The sequence below is a fragment of the Balaenoptera acutorostrata genome, chromosome 1 (assembly GCF_949987535.1).
Source record: "Balaenoptera acutorostrata chromosome 1, mBalAcu1.1, whole genome shotgun sequence".
Taxonomy (NCBI): Eukaryota; Metazoa; Chordata; class Mammalia; order Artiodactyla; family Balaenopteridae; genus Balaenoptera; species Balaenoptera acutorostrata.
Window position 1 is genome coordinate 89,562,720 of NC_080064.1, and position 14,171 is coordinate 89,576,890.

The following is a 14,171-nucleotide window of genomic DNA, read 5'->3' on the forward strand; positions in this document are numbered from 1 at the left end:
AATTGTCAGAGAACTTTATTGGTATAGAATTCTAGGTTGACAGGGTTTTGTTTTTGTTTTTGCTTGTGTTCTTTAGAAATGTTTCATCTTCTTCTAAATCTGCTTATCTTTGTTCTTTTAATGTAACATCTTTTTTATCTCTTGTTGTTTCTAGGATATTTTTAACACTGGCTGTAAGAAATTTGATTATGATGTGCCTTCATATAGTTTTCTTTATGATGTGTGTGTGTGTGTGTGTGTGTGTGTGTGTGTGTGTGTGGTTTGTTAAGATTCTTAGATATGTGATTTTATAGTTTTCATTAAATTTGGAAAAATTTCAACCATTATTTCTTCAAAAAATTTTTTTCTGTACCATCCACCTCTTCCCTTTTGTAAACTCCAATACAGATACAAAAGGGTGCTTGGCATTGCCCCATAGCTCACTGATGCTCTGCTTATTTGTTCTAGTCTTTTTTCTATTTGTGTTTCATTCTGAATAGTTTCAATTGCTATGTTTTCAAGTTTACTAATCTTTTCTTCTACATTGTTTAATCTGTTATTACTCAATGTGTGTTTTTAAAAAAAATCCCAGTAGTAGTTTTCATGGCTAGTGGTTCTACTTGGGCCTTTACTCACCATGCTCAAGTTTTCTTCACCTTCTTGAATGTGTTAGATATCATTATAATAACTTCTAATGTTCTTGTTGCTAATTCTATCATATGTGTCATTTCTGGGTCTGTTTCTATTGATTGACCCATCTCCTTAATATGAGTCATACATTCCTGCTTTTTTATGACCTTTAATTTTTTATTAGATGTAAGACATTGTGAATTTTACCTTGCTTGGTGCTGGATATTTTCATATTCTTATAAATATTCCTGAGCTTTTCTTCTAGGTCATAGCTAAGTTACTTGGAGAAATGTTGACCCTTTTGAGGTTTTTATTTTTTAAGTGTTGTTTTGTGAGACTGGAGCCACCTTTAATCCAGGGCTAATTTTCTTTTATTACTGAATCAATACTCTCTTGAGTATTCTACCTGATATCCCATGATTTATGAGTTTTTCCCACTCTTGTTGAAGGGAGCACAAACTATGCTTTGTCCTGTGGAAACCCAAGAATTGTTCCCCTTGCTCTTATTGGGTGGTTCTTTCCCCAGATGTGGGTAGTTTTCTTTCAAAGGAAACTGTCATAGCCCAGCTTGAGGAAGACTTGGAGATTTTCTGAAGATTTCCAGAGCTCTCTCTGTGTAGCTCTCTCCTCTCTGGAACTCTGTCCTGCACACTTTACCAACCCTAGCCTCTCTCAACTTCTAAACCATTCTCAGTTTCAGGAAGTCACCAGGCTCTGCCTGGGTTCCCTCTCTCTTCAAGTTATAGCCTGGAAACTCTCTCCAGGCAGTAAATCTGGGCAATCAGAAGACTTACCTCATTTGTTTCCACTCTCCCCGATATCACTGTCCTTTGCAACCTCCTATCTAATGACTGAAAAACATTGTTTCATATATATTCTCTGGCTTTGTCACTGTTTCAGTTGTAATGGTAAATCCAACCCCTTACCTTGGCTAGAAGTAGAAGTCTGAACTCACTTTTAATCAAAGACTACTGCTAGAAACACTCTCTAGAAACTATTTCTCTATTTGTTGCAGGAATGTTTTTATATTTTATATTTTACACTTCTCTGCTCCACATTATAAGGATCCATATAAGAGATTAATTTTAGAATACAATGCAGGAAACAACATTTACCTGAAGAAACTAGTTTTCTTCTAAATCATGATTAAGGAGATTAATATAAAAGACCTGTTTTCTTAATTCTTTGATCAACCAGGAGATTCTTAGTCAAATTTATATATAAACTATAGCATATGTGTGGTATTTTATGGACCATTTTGTTTGTTTGAGTGCTATTTTCCCCTTGGTTACATCTGTACCAGTTTGCATTTTCTTCTGGCTCTTGTGCCTTTTCCTTACATTCATATTTTATTATTTTATTAAACACTTTCCATAAGTTACCTCAAATATTTAATGGAAAGGCCAGAATACAAAGAAGTAAACCAAAAATTAAAATAGTTTGTGTATACGTGGTACCTTGAAAGCATAAGCATGAACAAAGTAGTCTAGATGAATTCTTTATATTAACTCTCTCTATTGGAGAACAAGACCCACAGAGTTGGTGAACAGGATAAAAGTGGTTGGAAAAGAAGACAAGAAATCTTTGGCGCTTAAGTGCTGTCCACTGAGGAGGGTTCTAGATCAAATGTCATTGTGTAGACCAGCGATTTGGGGTACTAGGAAGAAATGGATGCCTCAGGTTGTGGTTTGGAGAGTGGTAAGTATACTGAAAAAGAGAAATAGGAGATGAAAGCCTTGGGTTTTTCACAATGTTGCTAAGAAAGAACTCTGATCTTTTGTGTTTTAAGACACATGTTGTGCTACTTGTGTGTCTGATGATCTAATCAGAGCCTGTGGGTATGTAAATGTGTCTATCTTAACATATAAGCTTCCAAGAGGGCCAGTAACATTCTATCACTTTGAGTCTCTTTAAATAGGTCCGTTGATGGGAGGGATATAATGTTTCACTAAAATGATTTTTCTGAGTAAAAATAATGTAGATAATCTTATAGTGAGTAGGAAGACATGCCCTAAATCATGAAGGTGGTATATAAAGAACTGAAGTTTGGAAAAGCTGAACTTGGGGGTTTTTCTCTTTAGTGTTGTGTATGGACCACTAGTATATACAGCACACTTCTCTGTTGGATTGTTTAATTTTTGGTCAATACATAATATTCATTTATTTTTATTTACTGTTATTATTATTTACTGTTATGGTGATAACTTTCAACCTCTCTTTGCTGAGTGGGTTCTGAGACAAGAGTGTTATAACTTGCTTAGAATAAGAGCTAAGAGCAATAGAACAATATCAAGGCATTATTCATATTAGGTTGAACTATATGAGGTTGTCAGTCAAAACCTGTCCAATATCAGCAATTCACATGGTTTAACTTGTGTATCAGTGTTAGGTTTATATGTTGTGTAACACACCACCCCAAAATTCTGTGGCTTAAAATGACAACCATTTTATTATGTTTAATGATTCCTGGGCTGACTAGGGTCGGCTGCATGGGTTTGTGTTCTTCTTCTTCATGGGTTTGGGTCAGTTGTCTAGGGGTTTGAGTAGCCTGGAATGTTCAATGTGATCCACCCACATGGCCAATAATTACTGCTGGCTGTCAACTGGGAGCTCAGCTGTGGCTGTCAAAGACAACCTTGGCTCTTTGCTTTGTAGTATGGGTTCCTCACAACATGTCCTGGGTTTGGAAGTCCAAGACTATTATTTCCACTGCATTCTCTTTGTCAAAGCCAATTCACAAGGCCAGCCCAGATTCTGAGGGTTGGGGGTAGGAGGTAGCTCCACGTCTTGATGTGTGTGGGAATTTATAGAGTGAAGAGGAAATATTGGGGACCATCTTTGGAGATCAGTTACCATCAAAAAACATTTCTCTGATGAATGTAAGAAAGACCAGTCAGGTGAGTTTTACTCAAATAAGGACACAAAGTGATGTGAGCAGTGTAACAGTGGATGCTATTAATTCCTTAGTGTGTGCCAATAAAAATTACAATGTTCAAGACAATACTGTGACATGAAAATGTTCAAAAATTTTGATGCGTAATCTAAAAGGAGTAATAAGATGTGTGCCCAAATAGTCATAATACAAGTAAAGATTGATGCATAGGTAAAGATAAAACCGAGAGGAGAAAAACACTGACTCTGGCCAGGAGAGATAGAAGGACTCAGGCATGGCTCCATGAAGGAGGTGCTATTCAAGCTGCATCTTGAAACAATGGATAAGATGTAGACAAGTCACTATAAGGAAGGGCAGAGACATTCAAAGTGAAGGGGAAAGAGTGAGCATGGGTATGGAGGGAGCAAAGACCTTTGACTTCTATGTAAAGAAGAGGCAACCAGCCCATTTGGCAGAAACATGGGAAAACGTAAACAAGTACAGTAAGAACTGAAGTTGGAAAAGTGAGTTGTAGCAAATTGTGGGAGGCCTTAAATGCTGACTTGGAAGTTTGGGCTTTGTTCAGGAGTAAGAGCCATTGAAAGGAGCCAACAGGATCAGGGCAGTGCTCTAGGAGGTTGACACCTCATGTTCATCTGGTATTTTCTATCTATACCTTTGTCCCCTGACTATTCCCAGAGACTCCCCTCCCAGCTTTCTGCCTTTAGTGGTAACTTCCTTTCCATTATTTAGTGCCAGGGCTGCCACAGTAGTGAGAAATGGGAGAACCATTTTTCTTATGTTATATGTGGATAAAACAGAATATTATTTAGCTACTAAAATAACATTTTCAAAAAATATTTATTGGCATGGGGAAATGCCTATGTTCCAGTAAAGAAATAATAAAATAATAGATTAATAAAAACAGAATAAGAATTGTATGTAAAATGTGAAAACATCATAAAAATCTGAATATTGTGTGTCTATATGCATATACACATAGAGAGAGGAAAGGAGATCACAGTGTTACATTGACAGTGGTATTACGGGTATTTTTATTTTACTTATACCAAATAAAATATTTGGTATGAATATTTTTCCAAATTAGAATGACTAAATTTTTTTAGTCATTCTAATGACTAAATTAGAATGACTAATTCTAATTAGTTTTCCAAATTAGAAAGTATTAGAGTTATAGTCAAAAAAGTTATCTTCTAGTGTGTTAACCACTGCAAGTAAGTCTTCAAAGGGCAGCCAAGTAAAAATAGCATCCCACCTGAACTTGAGACTTGGAATTCTCAAAGACCTATAAATATTTAGGGCTCTGCAATCCAGACATAGAGTGAGACAGCTGCTTTGGCTCTCTGAGTATTTGAGTGTTTGCTCTGAAGAGAATAAAAAGGAGAGGAAAGTACTTGAACAACCTTTCACCACTAAACCACCTCTGGAATTTCTAAATAAGGCCTTGGAGGGAGGGAAGGTGACATAAAGAGCCTGCACACCATCACTCCACACTCTCACAGGGCTTGGGGAAGGACGCAGCCAGAATTGCTTGGCCACATTGAAGTGAAATATTGAGGTTTAAACCTCAATATTTCACCAGCTATCCAGCCGACCTCAGGTGCCTCATACAAATTTTGTTACTTTATGCCCCAAGAATCATTTGTTCACTCTTTTCCAGTCTTGCATAATTTTCTACTGTGGGAATCTGATAATACTTAAGCAGATAAAGAAAGATGTAAGGAAATCCTGGGAAAGGAGAAAAACTGCCACTTTATTATTTTAAATTACTGTGTTTGAGCAACTGAATTTACTAATTCATTTTATTTCTTCAGAAATTTTCAACCAGGTAGCTCTGCAATTTTGTTTACATCTTTGATATAAAAAAAAGTATTCTACTTTACATCTCTTCCAGTTTCACCCTTGCTAAGCAAAGTCTGCTTTTTGGCCCTTCTTTCTGCCATGCAAAGGGGACATGGGCTCCTCTAGGATTTATCTGAGTAGCACTAGTCTTAATTTTTCAAACTGTCTGAACAAAGTAAAGAAACTTTAGGAGTCTTTTAAAAAGAGTTTTTATAGCTTTATCAGGAAGAGAAAAGAGAAACATGACTAATAGTAATAACAGAGAAATTCTAGGGGACTGGATCTTTCTTTTTCCTATTTCCTTTTGAAGAAGTATATCCTCAGGATCTTAGGATAATGATAGCATAAACCAACTTGTTTCTTTTTCGTCAACAAATGAGGTCAACATTAATGACATGCATAGGGGAATAAGGACCTTGAAAGTTTTCTTTCAGCTGTGGTCCCATTGCTTCCAGGGTTAGGGTGACTCTGTTTTTCAGGCTGATCAAAGCTGGGGAACAAATCCATGTGTGATGTGTCTGGCACATTTTTAAGGAGACCTTGTAAAAAGAACTGATAAATAATTTTATCAAGAATTTACTGCATGCTTATCCTGGATTAAGTGCTTTGCATGAATTATTTAATACTCACATTAATCCAGCTACGTAATGTTATCTGACCAATAGAAAAACTAAACTAGAATACTTAAGTAATTTTCCTAAGTTCAGTAATCGATGGAGCTATGGTTGACCACGGTTTGTCTGATTCCAGAATCGGCACTGTTATTCTCTATACTGTTACTTTTAGTTCATACACATGAAATAGACTTCTATAGGCTTAGTCATCTTTGAAGGACAGATGGCAAGTAATCTTAAAAAAGAAATATATCTTAGGTCTTCAGTTTGTTATGGGAAGGAAGAAGGGCTGATAATATTGTTCAGATAAGTTTTTGTGGTATGTTTTCTGAAGAGCATAAGAACCCCAGATTCCTTATGCTAAATATCCAAGATTGTTCACTGGACACTTATCTCCTTTCTGTTGCATTTAAAAGAAACATATAGGTTACTATGTTTAAGCGGCCATCTGCCATCATGAGCAAACTCTTGAGGAAATCGCTTTGGACTTAAAGTATAGCACATGTTTGATCATTATGTGTATTTATACTTTTTGAATTTGGAAACTTTGAAAGAAAGAGGTTAAAAGTCAGCAAGAAGGAAAATGGGGAAAAAATGGAATAATTTTAAAAGGCAAAATGAGTGCTTTATAGTGTTCTGTACTAGTGCGAGTAAGAAAGAATTAGAGCTGTCCCAAAAGACGCAGCCTGACACCAAACTGGGGCTATCACACCAAACAAACAAAAAGGCAATAAGATACAGAGAGTAAAGAAAATCTAATTAATGTGTGTTTAGCTGAAACTGATCATTTTGGAAAAGAGAAGGTTAGCCCAAATTTTTGTGTGATAGGCCCAATAATGAACCTCCCCCCCAAAAAAAGTGTTCATGCCCTAATCCCTGGGAACTATGAATATGGTACTCTATATGGTAAAAAGGCATTTTGCAGATAGGATTAAATCTTGAGGTGGGGAGATTATCCTGGATTTCTGAAGTGAGTCCAATGTAATCAGAAAGGTCCTTATAAGAGGGAGACAGGAGGGACAGAGTCACTATATTAAAATTTTAAAATTAATTCCATCTTAGTTTCTTTCCTAAATTCTTAAAATGGATATTAAATTCTTTTCTCCCCTTTGATTTTTTAATGTTTCTTTTCTTTAATAATGAAGTCATTTAAGAATATATATATGTTTTTCTCTGACTACAGTGTTTTCTAGGTTCTATAGGTTTTGGTAGAATGTCTCTTTTTTACTCCTCTAAATAAGTTGGTTATCTTTTCACTTTTGATTTCTGTTTGATCCAAAAATTATCTAGAAGAATCAGTCTTAATTTCCAAGAAATTCCAAATTTTTGTTCATGCCACCATTATTATTAAATATTGTCTTAGAAGTTCTAGATAATGCAAAACAAGAACATAAAATAACTAGTCTCAAAAAGATGAGATCAAGTTATCTGCTTTTGCTGATGGTATGAACACCCAATAAATCTGAGTAGCAACCACAACAGTAACAAGCAGTAATGGTAAAATAGGTGGATACAAGATAAATATTCAAATATCAATAACTTTATTTTAATAATAAGGGCCTAGAAATAGAAATGAGAAAAATTTTTCTCAATATTGACAAACACTACAAAATAATTAGGGATAAATTTGTCAATATAGTTTATAAAGAAAACTATAAAGTCTTATTGAAAGACATAAAGTATTGAAAAGTATACAATAAGCTCAAAGACAATTTATTTGGAAGTAGCTATGCTCACCACTATACCACCAACACTGCCCGACAAACAATTTGTTTGGAAATAGTTTTTGCAATGCTAAGTTTGAGCAGAGAATAAATAACAATAATACACAAAAAGTTTATAAACTGATAAAAAGAGACAAGCACCCAAACAGGAAAATGGGCAAAGAGTATGAAAATTCACATGAAGAACAAATTCACAGAAGTGAAAATCGAAAAGATCAAAAAACATATGAAAATATGTGCAAACTTAATAGTAAAGATATTGCTAAATGTGTAATAATGGACTCATCAAAGATTAAAATCCAACACAAAATACTTATTGCTAAAAGAGATGTGAGAAAAGCAATGCTCCCATACATGGCTGGGAGAAATGCAGATAAAGTCTTTGGGAAAAGGAATCTAGCAACAACTATTTTTTTAATACAAATAACTTCGCTATTGGGACTCTCTATTATAGATATAAAAGCATCCATTCACAAGTAGGCATATATGCTGGAATATTTGTTGCAGGAGTATTCACGGTGGAAAAAAGCTAAGAAAAATTAATGTGTCCTCATTCATCCATTCAGAAAGTATGTCTTCACTGGACTGTTAGGTGCTTTGCTCTTCACTAGACACTATGAAGTATAATAAAGGGCTCCCACCTTCAGAAAACTCTGGTTGTAGCGGAGGAGCCCAGACATACAGACACAGTTACATAATAGAACAGGATATTTCAGACCCTAAGCAAAGGCTAGGAGAGCCAGCGGGGTAGGGGTTCGGGGGGGGGGGGGGGCGTGGTGGAGGAGAGAAAAGGGAGGGTGTGTTCTGGGGATGGGGAATGATTCCATTAGAGAGGAGAATCACATCCCAATTACAAAGAAAAGGAAATCCGCTAATTCTTGACTAATCCTGATGAATGGAAGTAGATTGCCAAACAGCATAGAAAGGGGAGCTTGACATGAACCCTGTTAAGATTCTAAAGCTTTTAAAAATAAAAATGAAGCAGTATAATCAGAACTTGAAAGGGGAAAGAAAGTTAAGCCAAACTAAATTAGTTTTTATTTTTCATGAAGCCTCTAAATAAGAGGAATGCAATAGATGTGATGAAATCAAAATTTTGGCAAGAGTTTGATAAAGTTTTTTTAATTGTTTGGAGAGGATGTGGAACAGTTAGAATAACTGGTTAAATGGCTACACAATGTGTACTAGGCGTACTATTGATCAGTACCTAGAGGAAGTCTCATATGTGGAGGAATCTCATCTGTGATAAGCACACGGATGTGTTTCAATCAGTTGTGTGTGAAGAGGAATTAGTTACTAACGCTAAGAAGTAAATCAACATGGATTCAAAGTTTTCCATCTGATAATATCTCCCTCACTGGCATTCAGATGGTTTCAGTGAATGGGAGATGAGTGGGAGTTAAAATTAGCAGAAGAGAATTGTGCAGAACTCTCCAACACTCATAACATATCTGGACTTACCCACGGCAATATGTTGTATATCTGTACATTGCTGCAGAGAAATTAGTAAAAGCTGCTGCCCTTGTGGGAAGAAGCATGGCACTCTGACCCCAGCTCCATGTTCGGATCTGAGATGAGGCTGAAGCTGAAGCAGGAAGTAACTAATACACTGATTCCAGAACAAGGATTTAAAAAGATCCCAATCATCATCATGGGGAAAGTTATGTAAAAGTTAATAGTAAATAACATAAAGCCCTATTCTAGCCCAAACTGGTCAGAACATAATTGGGACATTAAAAAAAAATTATTTCCACCATTTATTGTAAAAGGGGCAGTAATAAAAATGAAGCTAATTTCGAGGAAATCAGTCAAGCTGGAGACAATGACTAAAGAAACTGGGATATTTAGATTAGAAACAGGAGACTTAGGGATATGAAATCTGCCATCAAATATTTGAAGCACTCTTCAAAGGAATGAGCAAAATTAGAGAAAGAACATAGGGTTCTTAACTCAGTTAGCGGTTGTACTGTTATAGACTTTAGGATTCCTTTTAAACCTAACATTCTAGGAAATCTACAACATGATTTTATAATAAACCAGGAAGGCTAGGTTCAGAATGCCCAGGGTCCACCCCTCTGATATCAAAGCCAAAGAATAGAATAGAGCCCAAGTTGCTGGGGTCAGTGCCAACAAGTCTTCCTGTAGTGGTAAGTCTAAGAAGGGCATCCAGAGGACAAGAAAAAGGGTTAGTTAACAAACAGGAAAGTTGGACAAATGTCATGGTGATAAGAATACAGAACTCAAAGGAAATGATGGCAGAGGCAACTAGAGAAGCCAAAAAATCAGGATGCCATAATCAGAGGGACTGAAATGGATGAGGAAAGTAAAGTAATGGAGCTGGTGGTTAAGGTGAGATGACAGAATGACAAAGCAAGAGTCAGGTTAGGACAAAAATTACTTTAGGTCAAATCTTGTGACTACCATGCTAAGGATGATCTGTGAATGGCACAGAGTAAACACTCAGTAAATATGAGGTATTTTTATTTGCAATTTTACCCTGATCAGCTGAATTGGAATCAAGTATTTAAAATGACCAGGACATGCTAAATCAGGACCAGATCGTGGTGGGCCTTGAACATCAACCCTAAGTGTATGGATGTTATCCTGCAGGCAAAAGGAAACACAAAGTTATTTGAACTGAGATGTGCTTTAGGAACCTTATTCACTCAGCCCTGTGAAGGGTAGACGTGTATTATGAGAGAGGAGGGAGAGCCATTAGGTAAGAATTCTTGCAAAAATATAAAGGAGGTAATGATGGCCTAAACTGGGGGGTGGTGGGTCGGGAGTGGGGGATATAAGACAGCCTAGAGGAGAGATCTAAGGTCCCATTGCCTAATTAAATTACAGAGCTGGCTGTGTATAGAGTCAACATAATCAACAAAAAGATACCATAATGTAGCTACCCTAATCCAGGATATGACAGAGCAGGTTGAGAATAATCAAACCCATTAAACACTATTCACTCCAGCTGATCTCAAACCAAGGAAACCTCTTTAATTACTATGAACTTTCAAGCACTTGAGATGCCAAAGTGATTTCAGGGGAGTCCAGAGAATGATGCTTGATAACAGTGATTGGAGGAGTAAATGAGAGGTAAGGAAGTGGAGATGGCTAGTATGCTTTAACCTTTTAGAAAGTTTGTTTGTGAAAATGTCTTTTAAAGAGCTCAGAACCAACACCACCAAGTGTGTTTTCATTTCTCTTGGGTTAAAAAACTAAGAGTGCAATTTCTGGGTCATAGGATTGGTGTACATTTAACTTTATAAGAAACTGTCAAACTGTTTTTAAAGTGGTCATACCATTTCATACAGCCACCACCAAAGTAGGAGAGCTCCTCTTGCTCCACATCCTTGTCAACACTTAGTATTGTTGGTCTTTTAAATTTTAACCATTCTGGTAGATAGGGAGTGGCATATCATGGTGGTTTTTATTTGTAGTTCATTGAAGACTAGTGATGTCAAAAGAGGCTTTTATATGTCTCGTGACCGCGTTCATATATAATCTCCTTTATGAACTGTTTTTTTTTTTTCAAATCTTCTGTCCATTTTAAAAACCAGGTTGTTTGGTGATGATGATGGTGGTGATGATGATGATGATGTAGTATGGGAGTTCTTTATATGACCTAGATACAAGTCCTTTGTCAGATACACATATTGCAAATATTTTCTCCTAGTCTGTGGCTTACATTTTTGTTTTATTATCAGTGTTTCATTGAGAACAGAAGTTCTTAATATTTACAAACTACACTATATACCTTTTACATTATGGTTAGTGCTTTTGGAGTTCTAGGAAATCTCTAGGTACTGGAAAATCATGATATTTTCCTAATTTTTTTCCTAGAAGCTTTATAGTTTTAGTTTTTTAGTTTAGTCCCATCATCCATTTCAAATTAATATTTATGTATCACATGATGTGGCAGTTGAGATTCATTTTTTTTTCTACACAAATATCCTGTGTTACAGCATCATTTGTTGAAAGACTCCTTTTTCCATTGAATTATCTTGATGCTTTGTAAAAAATCATTTAACTTTAAAAAAATGTTTATGTTTAGTCTCTTTATACTGTCCTATTGGTCTATTTCTCTCTACTTCTGTCAATACCTTACTACTTTGATTATTGTAGCTTTTTAATAAGTTGATACGTTTTGGAGTCAGTTTGTGTAACAGCTGCAATTTTATTCAACTTTTTAAAGATTATATTCTAGGTCCTTTAAATTCTTGCATAAATTTTACATTTAGCATATGTCTTTACAAAAACCAAAAAAGATTGCTTAGAATTTAAATGGGATTGCCTTGGATCTATATATCAATTTGGAGGGGGGACTAACATTTAACAATATTGAGTCTTCCAATTCATGTATCCATAGACAGAAAAATGTTTAGCAAATCAAATCTAGCAACATGTAGAAACAAATCTATTTATCTGTTTCTCCATTTAGTTCTGTCAATTTTTGCTTCATGTATTTTGAGACTGTTATTAGGAACATAAGCATTTAGGATCATTACATCTTTTGATGAATTGAACATTTTATCATCAAATAACTTCATCCCTGATGATTTTTCCTGTCTTGAAGACTCCTTTCTTTGATGTTAATAGCCGACTGGTATGACTATATCATACTTAATGTTTTTATTGCATATTTTTCTACCCTTTTATTTTCAAACTGTGTCTTTATATTTAAAGTGCATCCTTTCTAAACTGTATAACTGGGTCATGCTTCTTTACGTAGTCTTCAATCTCTGCTTTTTAATTATATTAGTTCATTACAATTGATGTAATTATTGATATGGTTGCGTTTAAATCTATCATCTCACTCTTTGTTTTCTATTTGTCTGCTTTGTTTTGTGAGGTTTTTTTCCCCTATCTATCTTCCCTTCAGTTGAGTATTGTTTAGAATTTCATTCTATCTCTTCTATTTATGTTTTTAACTACCTCTTTATATTATTATATTTAGTGCTTTCTCCAGGGATTATAATATGCACACTTAACTTGTTACAATCTATCTAGAATTAATATTATACTATTAGATATACAATGTAAGACCCTTAAAACAGCACAGTTTCACTTATATCCCTTGCTCTGGCTTGTGCTATTATTATCATACATTTTATACTGTATGTTCAAAACCCAAAATGCATTGTTATTGTTTTTGCTTTTAGTCAATTTACTTTTAAAGAAATTAAGAAGAGAAAGAAAGACCTTTATATTTACCCACATATTTACAATATTTTGTTCTTTCCCTTCCTTCCTTTCAATCAAGATTTCCATTTTTATATTGTTTCCTTTCAGGATGAAAAGCTTTGACATTTCTTGCAAGGCAGAGGTGCTGACAACATTTTTAATCTGTTTTCGATTATTTAAAATGTCTTTATTTGCTTTCTTTTTTATACAATTTAAAATTTTTTATTGTGATAAAATGTATATAACATAAAACTTGACATTTTAACCATCTTAAGTGTACAGTTCAATGATATTAATTGCATTCCTAATGTGCAACTATCAATGCCATCTATTTCCAAAACTTTTTCATCACCCCAAAAAACTCTGTAGCCAATGATTATGCAATAACTTCTACTCTTCTAGCCCCAGGTAACCTCTAATCTACTTTCTATACCTACGAATTTGCCTATTATAGATAGTTTTCAAGGTTCATCCATGTTGAGGCATATATCAGAATTTCATTCCTTTTTACAGCTGAACAATATCCCACTGTATGTATATAATTACACTTTGTTTATCCATTCATCTGCTGATAGACACTTGGGTTGTTTCCACCTTTTGGTTATTATGAGTAATGCTACAATTAGTTTTGGTGTACAATTATCTGTCTGAGTCCCTGTTTTCAATTCTTTGAGGTAAGAATGGAATTGCTGGATAACAGCCTATGTTTAGCTTTCTGAGGAAAGGTTAAGCTATTTTTCAAAGCAGCTGCACCATTTTGCATTCCCACTAGCAATGTACGAGGGGTTCAGTGTCTCTACATTCTCATCATGTGTTATTTCCCTTTAAAAAAAAATTATAACTGTCTTAGTAGGTGTGATGTGCTATCTCACCATGGTTTTCATTTGCATTTCCCTAATGACTAATGATGTTGAACATCTTCTCATGTGTTTATTAGTCACTTGTATATCTTTTTTGACTATGTCTTTTCAAGTTCTTTGCTCATTTAATAATTGCATTGTCTTTTTTGGTTGCATTGTAGGAGGTTTTGTATATTCTGGATATTAAACCCCATCACATATATGATGTGAAAGTATTTTCTCCCACTATATAGGTTGTCTTTTCACTTTCTTGACCATGACCTTTGATACACAAAAGTTTTTTTTACTTTGATTAAGTGCAATTTATCTATTTTGTTGTTGTTGTAAATAAGAAAAAAAGTTCATGAAGGTTTGCTTCTATATTTTCTTCTAAGAGTTTTATAGTTTTACTTCTTATACTTAGTCATTGATACATTTTCAGTTAATTTTTGTGTGTGGTGTGAGGCAG